Genomic DNA, 12,572 nt, shown 5'->3' with positions numbered 1-12,572 from the left:
TTGCGTAACATTCAAAATATAAAGATTTGTAAAGGAAAAAAACCTATCGTTTCTGTAACCTACGGAAATGAAACAATTTCAATAAAAACATATTACCTTACTTAAAATGTGTGTTAGTTACATCTCTCCTGTGTGGTCCAGGGGCCGATTTATGGCCAATTTATGGGGTTTTATGTAAAAAGGTTGGGGACTCTAGCGAAGCGGCCCGACGGATCCACCGAAGGAAAACGGCCATAAATTCGCTCCAACGGCTCCAGTCGCTTCCAAATTCCGCCTAGGTAACACACGATAGTTCTCCTTTCTATTCGTTATCTTGCTTCAAGACGCCTTTGCGCCGAGAGGGAATCAAAGGTCGTCTACCTCTGTAACCTTTCCCGTTTGAGGCCATCGACAGAACCTTGGTTCGAACTCCGCGTTACCGTTGAAAGATAGCGACACGGCCTGAGACTCAAATTACCCACACTCGGGGTGGGAGACAGTCCCTTGCTTCCGTTGACATCAATACCCAAGAAAGAAAACAACGGGAGTAAGAGACTGTCTCCCACCCCGAGTGTGTAGACTGCGAGCAGTCTCTCGTTTTCTTCAGATTTAGTGAGAGCAATGCACGCGCGCGGGAGCGGCGAAGCCGCGAGACGCGCGAAACGAGGGCGGCAGCCTCTCCCGTCTCGCGCCATCAGTCACGCGCGTGGCCATTTGCGTGTCTCGCGTTTTGCTCGACGGACTACAGAAAAAAGAGAGACTGCTCGTAGTCTACCGAGTGTGAGTAATTTGAGTCTCAGGCTGTGTCGTTATCTTTCAACGGTAACGCGAAGTTCAAACCAAGGTTCTGTCGATGGCTTCAGACAGGAAAGGTTGCAAAGATAGACGACCTTTGATTCGCTCTCGGTGCAAAGGCATCTTCAAGAAAAATAACGAATGGAAAGCAGAACTATCGCGTGTTATCTAGTCGGAATTGGGAGGCGACTGAAGCCGTTAGAGCGAATTTACGGCCGTTCTCCTTCGGTGGATCCGTCGGGCCGCTTCGCTGGAGTCTCCAACCTTAATCTGCCCGTGGACCACATAGGAGAGACGTAACACACATTTTAAGTAAGGTAAGCTGTTTTTTTATTGAAATCCTTTCAAATTCGTAGGTTACAGAAACGATAGGTTTTTTTCCCATACAAATCCTTATATTTTGAATGTTACGCAACAATGCCGATGTTCGCCGATGCTCATATTTCGAGCTTGGGCTACTTGTGATTAGCTCTGAAAAAACGTGTAGTACCTTATCTCCTAGACTTGCCACAAGTCGATCTCTCATATGGTTTTTAGCGAGCAAAGCGAGCTTCAACGAGGTCAAGCAGCAACCGAACGTGCGACGAGGTCGCAAGGACGAACAGAAAAAAAAAATTAAGGACTTTTAAGAAAGTCTACTTGTCCCCTTGGGATTTGCTATTTTTCTGACTGGTTTGAAAGCTAGACCGAGATATGCCAGTCACCGTCTGAGTGCAAGCACCACTGTCATACACAGACTACAAAATCACTTACAAACCTAAGTAAGCATTAGTTCCAACAATTTTGTTGAGTTGGTATTTACTGCAGCTGTCTCCATTCTTTAGAACGTCAACTCCTCCATATGGCAAATCAACCTCATAAAAACTCTGCTTCTGGATTTCTTTAAGATTGCGGCATTCCCGTTTTTTCAAGTAGCCATTTGTAATGAGATGTTCCGCAATATTCTTTTCTTTATTAGTAATATGAACATATTCCAAGTCTTGGGCAATTTCGGAATGATCAAGGAAGTCCTCGTGCATGATAAGGAATCCAGCGCTGTCCATAACGAAGCAAGAATAGAATTTTCGTTCTCTGCACTTTGGATATACTTTAGTGAGCAATCTAAAAAGGCAAATGTTTAGTTGATAGCAGCGGAAAATCACAAACATCCAAAATGCTGAGGCAAATAATAATTAACTAAACCATTAAACTGCCTGAAGATTTCATAAAAATTGATACATATAAATATTTATCTAATAACGACCAAATAATAGGACGTCTAATTTTTTATTTTTTTTGTCGTGTCCAGCCAAACAAATTAAGACCAAGAAATGTGTCATAAGAATGTAATATTATTTCGCTTTCAGTTTTTAGTGAAATAAAACATTTTTTAAATTATTTCATTATTTGTAATTAGTTTTTGGTCCAACAGCATGACAAAAATGGACATTCCCTAAATCCAATGAGCTTGTGTAAGCTTGGACTAACCTGTAGAAATAGGCCAATGAAAAATCAGCTCCCATAACTCCAAGAACCTCGTCATTTGTGTGATGATGGTGACTTGACTCCCCGCGCTATAGGGAGCGGGCGACAGTTATAATCACTCCAGCGCCTCTGCCATTAGGTTGGCCAGCGTCCAAATATGGGGTCGTGAGAGTGAGAAGGCCAGTGTTACCCAAAGCCGAATAATACCTAAGTGAACCAAATCATGAATAACAAAAATTTTAATCTTGGTTTAAATTTAATTTTTACCATTACCACATCCAAAAACTAAAGAAAATAACAATTAGGCCAAGGATAGACGGCATATACACCTAAAATATTTTTTGTTAATCATCAGCACCCATAAAATAGTTTGGGACAGAATCAGCATTGCAACTTCCATAGGGTGTGGTGACGTACATGTATAACTGACAGCACATGCCTCTCATCAAAATAGCCTGGCTTCGAATCTCAAAGGTTGTTGAGTTTGTTGCTGGTTCTCGCTTTCGTCCTTGCCCCTTCGACGTCTTTCGTTTCCCTCTGTATTCCTCTCTCCTTCCTCTAAACTAACGTATTGCATGTATCGTTATTTATTTATTATTATTGTCCTTGCGTCTTGTTCAATCACGTGGATTCTCGTTAGTCTGAAATGGAATGCCTGGAAGATTGACCGATGATTTCGCAATTAAAGTGAACTTTATGTGAGATGCTTTTTTCTTTTTCTTTCTTTCTCTGCACTATTATGAAAACTCAGTAGCAGTGAAATAAAAGTCCTTTCGAAAGGTTTAAACTTCGTGATCGCTGCCAACAATATCCCGACAGATTGTCGATTGTAAGTGCCATAAAAGCCCTGCGTCAAAACATAGAGCAGTTAGGATGCGATATCTTTGAGACCAGGTCCTTTTTTTCCAATTCTTAGCACTCTAAGTTCAGTTTTAGTAGAGATGAAATACCCAAGCGCCCAATTAAGGACATTTCATTCCTTCTTCTGACAAATTGAAAGCCTTTGTTGTTTTGGCCAAGCGTGAGTGTGTCTCAGAACGCCAGAAACTGCCAACTCCACATAAGAACACTTGCACTCCTACAGTTCCGAGCAATCTCAACCTGAAAGGTCACCTGCACGAGAGGAGACTGAAAGCCACATTAAATGAAGGACAACATAATCCAGGGATATCTGCCAAGAATAAAGAGATTCCCTACTTTAGACGCCACCGGCGGTTCTACAGAACTCCTAAAACCATGAAGATGCTTGCCGTCGTCTCCGGGGAGACGATTTAAATAGAGATCTATTAGCTCTCCCTAGGATCACCCACCGTTTCTGAACCTGTGGGTGGGGCAAGGTGACCAAAAAAATAAACACCTCCAACACTGAACCTCGTGGACATGACTAGAAAGAGTACACTCGATAATGGCGATATCTAGACGTCATATGATATCGCCGCCCAGTTAACCAGTGACACCCAAGCAAAAAAATTACCCTTTTTGATCACTTACAGGACAGAGAATGACTCCCATTTGGTCAGAACGCTCACCAATGACCCCTGATTATATGGTATTGTTGATTATATGGTATTGTTGATATGGCTGATCGTGGATGTATGAAACTGTAAAGTCAAGTGATAGTTGTTATCCAATGGAGTGCCAGGTTTTACACTTGCTCGCGATCTTGTATAGGAGTTTTCAGTCAAGTGACTTAATTGGATTAAACTATCGTTTGTTTATGTTTAAAAGAACCGTTTTGCTGCTATACAAAGCCACAACGTTACTGTTACAAGCAGTGCAATCGAGTCAATGAACAAACCTAAAGTATGGCTAGGGTTTCCCCGCAGTACCCAATATTAGTGGAAATCTTCATTGGAAAAGTCTTAAAGCAAGGATAGATAAACCGGAGTTGTGAACAAGACAAGTAAAAGATGATTTTCTATCACATCAATGAAAAGCATGCCAGCATCAGCTTCACCATCGAGCAGGGAAAAAAAAAAAAAAACAACCACTGGAAGTCGTAATGAATCCCGCACGATCAACAACTGTTGTCAAGAGAACTGTGCACACTCAGGTACTACTAATCAGTTTTCCTCACGCCAACCTGGGCAAGAAAACTGGATATCGTTAAAACACTAAACCATCAGCTTCGAAAAAGAGAAGCACTTGCACTCTTTGATTGCCCAGAATGGACAAGAATGGGTTCTTAAAAAGATTAAAATTGACACAGGAAAGAAAAACTAGAAGTCACGGGTCCAACTCAGGATCCCAGAAAAAACCTTCCAAAGGTGCTGCGGTGTTTCCCGAACTTAAGAGGATGATAAAAAGGTTGAAAAGGACACCTGCAAAACGCAGTGTTAGCGTCGTCTGCCCTAAACTAGTCCTGGTTCAGATCGGGGCGACTTAATAACAGCCTGGGCTGAGTCAACATAAGCTGCAGTGAGGACTGCGGTCACACAAATTGGCCTATTATAGACAACATCAACAATTTTCCAACTGTACCTCGAAAAATAAACGAAAAAAGCAAGCTTCATAAAGTACAACTGAACCGCAAGGGTGGAATATCTCCGACGTTACCTCCCTCCGCGGGAGGCAGGCAGATTACTGACTATTATATGATGAGTCTTATTGAGATCTTGGCCCCGTGATTCTGTCTATTCTAACTGGAGACGGAATGATAGCCTTTCGAAAATTTGGATGATAAAACAGTATCAAACGGCCTATCTGATGTTACATATAGAGCCTGATTCAAGAGGTGAAGAGGAGAGTTCTCACTTACCAGGGTCTTTGTCTGGGATCGTAACTTTTCTGAAATACAGCACCAGGAATCTGTCTGAAAACCCCATCTGCTGTTCCAATATATCTCCACACCAAATATTGTGTCAGCTCAGTCTTTTCGCGCGACCAAATCTCTTCCACTTTCCAGGTAGCGGTCACTGTGTCCCGTATTCCCGGTTTTAAACCAGGACTTTTGATCGTCCCCGTAACGTCAGTCAAGTAAGCATTGAGCAATTCCAAATCTGCCCTACTCTCTTTTTTACCTATATATTCGTAAGTGTCTTCGAAAGCTCCAGGTGCAAATTTTACAACCGTTGTACCTATTAGTAAAAAACACAGAATTCATCTGCCTATATAGTTAGGTGAAATTATCATTCTTTAGTCAGTGTAAAGGATATGCGGAAATTATAAAGGCTTAAGACTTTCTGAAAGGGTGTTTATGGGTGAGTAGTTTGTTAAGTTTCCGGTGAGTCTTCAGTAATGATATTACTCCAGAGGGCTTACTCTTCCAGTGATTTCCTGTTGCCTGAAAAACTCTTTGCCTCTCAAAAAAAAAATTCAAGGTATCCCTTTCTTTCCGAAAAGTAAAATGGTCGTGTTTTCTTGCCCCTAAAAAACCTTGGAAATTCCTCGAATTTTTGGCTCGTTGAAACACCAGACGAGGGTAGGGCCAAATTATTTCCTTTTTTTTTACAATCGATTATCGCAGTCTTTTTTTCTTCACTTTCATGATACAGGTTTTATTAACAGCGGGAATTTGGAAGTTTTTAGCGTATGTTATGACTTGAAATTAGTACCTTTTGTTGCGTTTACTCCGAAATGACTGCACGGCTTTTCTAAGGACTGGAGATCGATCCGGTGATACTGAAACTTGTAACCTTTGGGATTTAATGATAACAAATCTCAGGTGGTTTTAGTCTTAACAATTGCGGCTGTCGGCTCTTAAAGGTAGTGAAAGCTCACATGCTACACCTTTTATTGTGGGGCTGGACTACGTTGGCAGTTGCGAAGCAATGTTGGCGCTTAATCGTCCAAACATTACCAAATTCGAAGCGTATCCGGAATTAAATTGGACAGTCTCAGCGTACTGGAGTTACGAAAATGCGCTTTCACTGATTCGGTCAAACCTCCCCATACGGAGAGACCTCTCTATTGCGGAGATTTTTCTTGATTGCAAAGACAGCAAGGTCGATTCACCTACATAATCATAAGCACCTCTGATTTCCGGTATATGTCCATAATAAGCAGGTTTGATCATTAGGAAAATTACACAGCAATACTCTCCAGCTAACTAACCTTCTGGAATTGTGACAGCCTTAAGTTTCTCCTTCGCGTAGGCTACTGGTACAACTACACCGAGTGTAAATTCGGTGCCATCTACCTGAGTCCAACTGTACGTTGAATTTACTTCTCTGGCTTCCACTCCTTCCTTGACGTCCCCCCCTCGTGGTAAAAATCGTTTTGCATGAAAGGTCTTTGAACCAGACCTGCCACTAAGAGAAAAATGTAAAGCTATAATATAACTGATGGAAACCTCTAAAATACCTAATGCAGTGAAAATTTCTGTCATTTGTATCAGAATAATCCGCGGATCCAGAGAAGGATTGAGAGTGGTGGCGTTAATCCGAATCAAGAGAGAATCGAATCTATGAGAGTAAGCATGTTAAGGGAGTCCAGCGATATTTTTCTTTGGGGAAACTTTAAATTTATGCGTCCTAAAGTGGCTAGAAATGCTTCTAAATCTATCATCCTTTAAACAGATCTGCATTTAAATTTGTACTTCTCCATTTAAATCTGTACTTTCAAATTTTATCATGTTTTTTTGGAATAGTGGGTTTATTGAAAGGGTCTTAAAGTAACATGATACGGGTCTGCAGCGGAACGTTCCGCGCATTAACCAATGAGAGTGGTTATATTGATCGATATCACTTCACACTTGTAAACAACGTGGTGACGTCACCCAGATTTTGGGTTATATGATACATGGAAATATAAAAAAATAAGACAAAACGAACATGCTGTATTCTTAAGAATATATGCCCTTTTTTCATTACTATTTTTTTATTTTTAAAATCATAAGGTTATTTCGCGTTCATGGAGGATTTCAAAGTCAAACCTGTGATAAAACTCGAAATGTTCCTCCTTTCAACCACTAAATTTTACTCACAAACAATACTTGTGTTATCAAGTGAGTAGAACTAAGAGCTTAACCGCCAATGGACTGGTTTAACTCAAATGCATCATATCATGTTTATTTTTCTTCCGTGCCGTGCGGTGTTATTTCTAGCGCCCTGTCGCAGACGGTACTAAAACAACATAAAGCATGAATTTATTTAAAGCATCACGTTATAAGAAAAAGAAAAACACTCTTCTCCTTCGTTTACCCGACATAAGTGCACTTTCGGCTATACGCAAAGAATACCATATTGTTAGCCGCTTTCAAAAATAAGTCAAACACTTGTTTTTTTTGTCACATGTTTCAACACTCGATTTCTTAATGTCGCTTTGCTTCGGAATATTCTGCCCGTCCTCCAATGAGACGGAAGAGCATGTGAAAAATAATAATTGGTCATGAGAGAAGAGATAACATCTTGTTCAGGGCTGACTTATTCCAAAGTCTGCACTTTTTTAACCTTGTACTTGTTGTACTACGGTGCCGTTGTGGATCACAATTAGTCTAGCTTACCTTGGAAAAGGAAAAGCTTAGGTAAATCCTAAGAAAGAAGGACACACCGGCCGGGAGAATCGCAAGCTAAAGTGCGCAATAGTTTTCAATGACCACGCACGACCTCTAAGTGTAATTTGATAGATATTTTTTTACTATCGTCTTATAGATTTATTACAGATTCACTCCACTGCATGACAAGCAAATAATGAAATGAAATAAGCTAACACTACTTTAACAAAAAAAAAAACAAAAAAAACAAAAAAAAAGTTGTGGAGAAGGAGACAACCAAAAGCACCAATGCGCCATACTAGGGATGCCCCCACTAATTAACATATAAGAAAAATATATACAAATAGACATATAAATGTTCTAGTTATCCTTAATAAAGCTTAACTCATTTCTTTTAAAACTTGCAATACTGTCTGATTCTCTAATATGATTTGGTAAACCATTCCATTCATCTACAACACGGTTAAAAAAAACTATATTTAAAACCATTAGTTCTACTAAAATTTGGAACAAGGTCCTGTGTGTCATTTTTCCTCAAGTTATAACCTGTATTTCTGTCCTTACAAAATATGAGCTTATTTGAAATGTCAATATCATAATGTCCATTAATTACATTTAAAAAAAAACGTAACATCTCTAGTGAACCTCCTATTAGATAATGACAACAATTTTAGCTTAGATAGTCTGGTATCATAATCATCATCAGACCTAGTGATCCATCTGGTAGCTCTTCGCTGAACAGCCTCCAGTTTATCAATGTTACGTTTAGTATGAGGGTTCAAGTTTCGCATGAATATTCTAATAAAGGTCTCACAAGACTACAATAAAGTGTGTTGATGGTATCAATATCCTTTAAGTCCCTACAAGTCCTCTTAACCAACCCTAAAACCCTATTAGCCTTAGCAGTTATTTTATATACGTGTTGGTTCCATGAAAGATTACTAGTAGTAAATAATCCTAAATCTTTATACACATCAACACTTTCCAAACGTTGACCTTCAATATTATACTCCCCAACTAATGGTGACTTTTTCCTGGTTATTCGCATGATCTTAGATTTCTTGGTATTAATTCTCATCTTATTCATCTTACACCAATCTGAAATTTTGTCGATGTCACTTTGAAAAGTAGACAGATCTTCTTGAGTACTAATAACCCTATACATTTTACTCTCATCAGCATACAGAGCAATTGAACTGTCCTTACTAATTACCCCCTGGTAAATCGTTGATGTACACTATGAAGAATAATGGTCCCAACAAAGAACCTTGTGGGACACCAGAGTTTACGGTTAACCAGTCGGAAGCCTCTCCTTTCACTACAACACGCTGTTGACGTTCTGTTAAATAATCTCTACACCAATTTAGCAAGTCTCCATGGACACCATATTTGTAAAGTTTGGTTAATAGAATATTATGACAGACAAGGTCAAATGCCTTTGAAAAGTCTATAAATACTACATCAGCGTATTATGCTTAATAAAAATATCATATCATTATACTTCAGCGTAACAAACGTATTTTGCGTGTATAAATCATAGGGCTATGTATTTCGCGTGCATGGGGATTTGAATATCAAACCTGTGATAAAACTCGAAATGTTGTTCTTTCAACCACTAAATCAAATTGTGGTAAATCGTAAAATTAATGATAATATCCTGTTGCATTTACCTTCTTTCTGATACAGCTGCGAGGAAGGTTAGAAATTTACTCACAAACAAGACTTGTTATATAGGCTGAGTAGAACTAACAGCTTAGCGCCAATGGACTGTTAATACGACAGAATATTTCGCAAATAAACCAATGGCAAGATGACACTTGTAGTTTCCTTCCGTGACGTTTGCGCGTAATAACCAGTTCAACAGACACATGTAAGTTTTATTTGTTTTCGAGTCTCCCTTTTTTTCACTTTGGGATTTAATGCTTCCATTATCACGGGAGGTAAGCAAATGGTAAGAAAAAAATACCCAAACTGTTACGCTAGTTTATATCTCAAGGAAAATTTTTAAACATGTTGAAGAATTAAACAATAATAAAAATATCATATCAAATTACACTTAGAGGTCGTTAGGCTTTTGTACATTATGCTTTTGCTTCCCTACTAAAATGCTCCACCTTAATGCTCCATTTTTCCCACTAAAATCCTCGGTCTCCCCAAAAAAGTCACTAAAATGCTAGGATAATGCCCATTATACAAACGTTTTTTTAATTTAATTTCAGACTTTACACTTACAAAAACGTGCAAGTGTTGCAAGTAACAACGAAAACGTGTACAAGTTCATAAATACAGCCCAAAAAAAAAAACAGCTGTATTAGGTTTTTTGTGAATTTTGAGTTTTAGTCTTCATTTTGTTTTAAAAAGTAGGAGCTCATGGGGCATGGGCTCCTGAAAAAAGTTAATTTCTATTTATTTTCTCAGAAAAATAATTTTCCGGGGAAAATGCCACTAAAATGCTCGAATAATGCTCAATGCTTTTGCCTCACTAAAATGCTCGAAAAAATGTTAGCATAATGTACAAAAGCCTAGAGGTCGTGCTTGGTCACTGAAAACCAATGGCGCGCTTAATGGCATGCGAGTCTTTCGGTGAGTCCTTAGTTCTTAGGATTTACCGGAACTTCTCCTTTTCGAAGGAAAACAAGTCTAATTGTGATCCACAAAAATATTTTGAATGGCATTTTTTTGATAACCTCGGAGTTCTACGGCCATTCACCTCCAGCCGTGGAAAGAGCCAAAGTCAGAACGTGAGCCCGGGAAACTGGAAAAGTGGCGGCAAAGATTTCACGAATGTGGGCATTACGTGAACTGAGACGGTAAGCATTTTGTAACAAAGCTGGTCGAAGGAAATTCAGTTGAGAGGTTGCCGATGGATCGATCAGATCAATGGTAGGAGAAACAGGTTAGATTATCTTGATATATGTTTATGATATAGGTTATAATGGAAAATATGTTTTAAAATTCATTTATGAGTGCTATATATCTAGGTTATTATATTTAATTCTGCTTAAAATGTATTTTAAAATTAAAAAAAAAATAGAGATTGCCTGTTTTACAGGCAACATGGTACCGCAAGTACAAGTTTTGAGCAAAAGGTCAAAAAAGTGTAGATTGCAAGCCTGCGATGCATGCTAAAGCCACGTTGATGTATTTCCGGTTGTCCCTTCTCTTCAGCCGTGAACAAAGATGTTATCGCATGTTCTTCCGTCTCATTGGAGGACGGCGGAATATTCCGAAGCAAAGGGACTTATCGAATGTTGAAACATATGACCAAAAACAAGTGTTTGACTCATTTTTTGAAAGGGGTATTCTTTGCTCAAAACCAGAAAGTGCACTTACGTCGGGTAAACGAAGAAGTTTTGTTCTTTTTGTTGTGACGTGTGTTTGAAATAAATTTATGCTTCATGCTGTGGTGGTGACATTTGAAAGTGGTTTAACTCAAATGTGTCAAATCATCTGTAACAAGCTGAGGAGGAGAGACATTCGAGGCTGTGGGAGAAGAGGTCACCTAAACTGTTTCAAAGAAGGTTCTGCTTTACACTGAGGGTAACGGAAGGCCACGAAGAACAATTATAAAAAAATTTCTTATCAAATTTATTAAGTCACTCAATTGACCCTCAATTGCATCCTCTGTGAAGTGTTGCTCTGTTTCTTTCCATTCCCAGTTCTTTGTTTCTAGTGCTTCCCTTCATTTTCAATTACTTTTTTTTTTTTTTTTTGCTGTTCTCCGCTTCAAGAGCCATAATAGGACAGACAAAGACTCTCCCAGTCACGCCTTTGGGATATCTCAATTTCAAAAAAGTTATTTTTACAGCTATGCGGACCATGCGGAAAGAGTTTCCGGTAAACTGGTTGACTTCCGGAAGATTCAGTGCGCCAAAGCGAGGCGGGGTCAATAAATGAAAAAAATGACTGCCTAAGTGGAGGGACGATGTGGAGGGTGAGTACTTGATAAATTGTCCTTCTTCAACGAAGAACCTACCATAGAAATGGGTTAAAACTTCTACACAAACGGATCCTTTACAACAAACGGTAGAAATACAGTTAAAGCGACCGCGTAGACCATCGTTTTTGTTGGAACAGCTGGAAAGAGGACAAGTAGCAATGCGGTCCGGATAAGCGTTGAACACAAAATGCGGGTCCTACAAAGACGACCGTACAAGCGACCGTGTGGACGTATTTTCCGTTGAAAAAGGAAGGAAAAAACGTATAAAGGTTTCTAGTATTTTTCTCAAGGACATGACCAGGAATCATGTCAGGGGCACCCAACGAGAATATAGTTCAAAAAGGCTTAAACATAGCATTGTTAAACGTGTTTTAGTATTTAAACGGTGGATTTGGGCATATTTTTATCCCCTATAAATTTTTCATCTGTTCGGATTTCTTAGCTTGAAGTCTAGTGATCCGAAAATTATAGGAATAAAAACTTACCTGTTCGAAAATTTCAGCAAGAAAAAAGGTTCCCGAAAATTCTAGGTGACCTTTTTAGGGTAAAAATCCGTTGAAAATGGGCATTTTTACCTTTTTTTAGATGTTCGAAAATCCTAGGAGTGGCAGGCAGGCAAGAAATTTCACAACAATTGTTCCGAAAATTCTAGATCTCAAATCGTCTTCCGAACAGATATTTTTCCGAAAATTGTCGTTGGGTGCCCCTGTCATGTGGAAAACACCTTTTCCTGCTTTGACTGATATTTTGTACCGTGCTTCACATTGGACAATTAACAATTAAGCACTTTAATATTCTTGAACACGAGGTGAATAGAAGCGGAATATTCGCGGCGAGGTTAATATTCCTAAAGCCACATATTCACCAAGATTGAAAACCAGTAAGGAGACCATTCAAGTTCAATTTGATTGACGGTTTTGACGGATCAACTCATGTGTGAAAATCGGGATGTGCAAAAGT

At 39.2% G+C, this 12,572-nt stretch overlaps 1 pseudogene; it reads right to left on the bottom strand.

The window, feature by feature from the left end:
* The window catches only part of LOC140923481 (VWFA and cache domain-containing protein 1-like), a 47,371-nt pseudogene that overhangs the window by 11,118 nt on the left and 23,681 nt on the right, over positions 1 to 12,572 (bottom strand).

Source organism: Porites lutea, chromosome 13 (genome assembly GCF_958299795.1).
Source record: "Porites lutea chromosome 13, jaPorLute2.1, whole genome shotgun sequence".
Taxonomy (NCBI): Eukaryota; Metazoa; Cnidaria; class Anthozoa; order Scleractinia; family Poritidae; genus Porites; species Porites lutea.
Note: the sequence above shows the minus strand (reverse complement) of the source record. Positions and strands in the feature narration are given on the sequence as shown.